We start from the raw sequence: 3,882 nt of genomic DNA, 5'->3' as shown, positions 1-3,882 counted from the left end.
ATACAATTTAAATTCCATTCACACAAATGTCAAATACCTTTCAACATGTGAGTCTTCCCAAATTTGTGGTTATTTGAAAAATCTGACCCTATATTTATAAGCATAAATTCAACACATGATAAAATTTATGCATAGTTTTTAGAAAAAAGTTAAAATAATATAACAAAATAGATGATTTTATGTTTTATTTATTATTTTAGAGATTTAAAAGTCTTATGTTATTTATTCTAATTTTTGCATTTTTATTTACTAAATAGATAATTTACATTCATTACTTTAATTATTGAAAAAATATTTTAAAAATTAGTTGTATTGCCAAAATTAGAATTTAAAATATACGTTTTCAATTAATACAAATATGTGTTATTTCATACGAATCTATTTTTTTTAATTAGTAATAAGTTTTTGTATTAATTTAAAAAGCATTACATCAAGTGCAAATCCAAATAACATCTACTCCTGCCTTTCTACCTCCCCACAATCCTTTCTCACCCATACTTGCTTATCCTCCTTATAAGCTAATCCCCTATGCTACCTATTAACTATTAAAGTTGTAAAGTCTATACATTTTACAATGATGCATAATTGAAAAACCTTATGAGCTTTTATATTTTCACAAAGTCAAGCTTAGTCACTTTTTTGTTTGTGGCTTCTTCCTTTCTCCATGCTTTCACTAAACAGTGTCAAAAAATCAAAATCTTCCACCTCGCATCTCCTCCATTCCAAAGCCCCAAAAAAATTATTTTCATCTGTCACCTAGCCATCATGCTCAATCACCACCTGAGCCAAACCAAGACCCAACATTACTTCTTTAATGATGAGGGACATTTCTACAGGGTCTTAAGCCAACTACATTTTTCGCCCATTCCACTCTCCCCAATTCTCTTGCAACCCTCAACCACGCCTCCTTAACATTATGAAATAGTAATGGTTTATCCATGTGTGCTTTCCAACGCAGGAAGGGCACAAATCCATAATGGCAAGCATCATCTTCATCCTCAAAGCACTCGCTTATGTCTTGCCATATTCTAGGGATTGACCACTCCATGATTGATCCTAGCCCATCTAACATATCGTCCACAAATAGGGCATGTGTCACAAATTCCACCCTACACGATGAATATTGAAATCAAATCCAAATTTGTCCTCCTCTTAATGGCGTTTTCCTAGAATTGATCTCCAATCACCTCTAACACTCCCGAAATCATCTCATCAGTCTTTATTTTTAACAACCCTTTCACCCTTTCCCACCTGGGTGGTCCTTTAAATGCCTTCATTTGTCTCTTTGAGTCTACAAAGAAAGTGGCTTCCATCTTTTACTGTTTCTTTGCATGTTTCTCCCTACACTTAGTCAATTTATAAAAGCATTCAAAGTGACTTGCACTTCACTCTACCCTTCGCACGATTCAACCATCACTCTTCATGAATTCCTCTTCAGGTTATTCTACCACCAAAAACCTCTTTGTGTACTTTTCATCTTCCACATTTAATGAATCATATCATTGCATTATGTTGGCACATCTCCCACCTTCTTATGAGTGTCGTTAACATTCAATCATCCCTTATTGGGTTGATCATTGAATATATCCATCATTATATCACCAATATTAGGTAGTGATATTTCATAGTTTGCTAATTTATCAACTTCTAGGTTCGCCTCTCTATAAGTGTGACTTATTTTGAAGTTGATAAACGTGTCCATCAATACAATTATTTCTTCTATTTTGCTCTGTAAAAACCAATTATGTGATTGTCTTTTTTTCAACATATTTACTATTATTTCGAAGTCCCCTTCCAAATGAATATTATTCACCTTCAAGTTTGCTCCTAATTGCACAGCTAGAAGAGCTGCCTGTGCTTCTGCTATGTTGTTGGTTCCATCTGGTAGTCTTATTTTTGTTATAGCTACAATTTCTCCATTAGCCATTTGAGTAATTGCCCCTGCACCAGACACTCCTGGGTTCCCTTTTGAAGCACCATCAAAATTAATTTTCATCCAATCTTTTTCTAGTGGTTTCCATAAGGCGCTCTCTCTTCTTAATTTTTTTTCCACTCTCCTAATTCCATCTTTGCACCAATTGATTATGATCACTAGCTAATATTTGTGAATCAAGTAATCCCAAGAAGAAAAAATCCCATTCACTTGTCCCCTAGAAGTGATAACTTGTAGAGCTTCACCTATTGATTTATGAATTTGATTCCAAACTCTTTCCACTAATTCTATTTTATCTTGAAAAATGTGCTTGTTTCTCTCCTTCCACACCTCTCATATAACTATTGATGGGCTTATTATCCAAACCTTTGAAAAAGTAGATTTTTTAAAGTCTTTTGGCCATCCTTGGAACAGAGGCCATAACTTATTTGGTAGCAGGCTAGACCAATTTAGATGTTGTCTTAATTTTTGCCAACAATTCTCTGCAAATTCACATTAGACTAATAAAGGATATGTATCTTCCTGCTCCTTCTAAAATAAGATACATTGAGTTGGTCCAATTAACCCATATTTATTTCTTCTTTCACAAGCTAAAATCCTTCCTTGAATTTCTAACCAAGCGAAGGCCCCTTCCTTCTACAAATAGTCTTTATCCCAGTCTAATTTTGATGGCCATTCATCTATACATTCCACTCTACTGAGAATTTGATATCCAATTTTTGCTGAGTAAGCCCCACTTTTTGTTGCGCACTAAATGATCCTATTATCTTTCTCTCTATGAATCACACATCTATCACTGAAGATCCTCTACATCAGTCTATTATGATTTGTTGTAAGTTCCAAGGGAGTCCAGTCTTTCCAGCCCCAGTAAGAGCCTCCAAAACCTCATCTAACTTTGCGAGAACCAGTGCTCCATTCTAGGAGTCATCCCAAAAGGAGGCCATTTTACCATCCCCTATTTGCAAGGATAAGTGATCTGTAATAACCTATTTGCAATCTAGAATGAAATTTTAGACAACAGAGCCTTTTGGTGGATTTTTAACCATCAAAATTCTTGATGCCTCCCTAGAATCAAGATACTTAGTTTGTAAAATTTGCACCCACAATTGAGAAGGGTTAGTATACATCTCCCACACCAATTTATCTCCAAGTGCTTTGTTTTAGGCATGCCCCCCCTTGCTTCTTTGGGTTACAAATCCTATCCCAAGTTATAAATGGAATCTTCTCCTCCTCTTGAGCCCCATTCTAAATGAATATCCTCATCCTTTGTTCAATATACCTCAATACTTTAAGAGGGGGTCTTTAAGCAACACATTACAAAGAATGGGATTGTCAAGATAACTGATTGTAGCAGTAATATTCTACAAGCATATGTTAACCATTTTCCTTTCTATTTATCCAATCTTTTAATATAGGCATCTATCATATCTTTCCATAGGTTAGCTCTATTACACTACAACATTTGGGGTCAAATTGCGACATCGATGGAAATTGTGGTCATTTTCATATTTTTTTTGCCAATTGCCCCCAATGTTGTTGTAATACTGATGTCAGTGTTGTAATCATGACGCACTCACAAGCATAAGACAAAAAACACGACAATCATTTTCTATTTGTTTTGATTTTGGAGAGTTGTGCATGAAAGAGGTGGAGAGCTTTGAATAAGGGTGGAGAGTTGTGAACATTGTCATGGCCCTTGTGGTCGATGCATTTGGTTGTTATGCCCTCATGATCTCTATATTTTGTTTATGTGCCCTTGCTCTGTGATTTTATTGTCATGTCGTGCCCTTGCTTTGAGATTTCATTGTCATGTTGTGCCCTTGCTTTGCGATTTCATTTTTGTGTTGTGCCCTTGTAATCTACATGCCCTAGCTCTGTGATTTTCTTCAAGGGCGAGAAGAGGTACGTATGTAAATGTTTTTTTTTCCTTTTCCTTGTAAACATGTATG

This window comes from Cupressus sempervirens, chromosome 3 (assembly GCF_028749045.1).
Source record: "Cupressus sempervirens isolate cs-2001-9-10 chromosome 3, ASM2874904v1, whole genome shotgun sequence".
NCBI classification, from domain to species: Eukaryota; Viridiplantae; Streptophyta; class Pinopsida; order Cupressales; family Cupressaceae; genus Cupressus; species Cupressus sempervirens.
The sequence above is the reverse complement of the archived record's forward strand: the minus strand, read 5'-3'. Positions refer to the sequence as shown.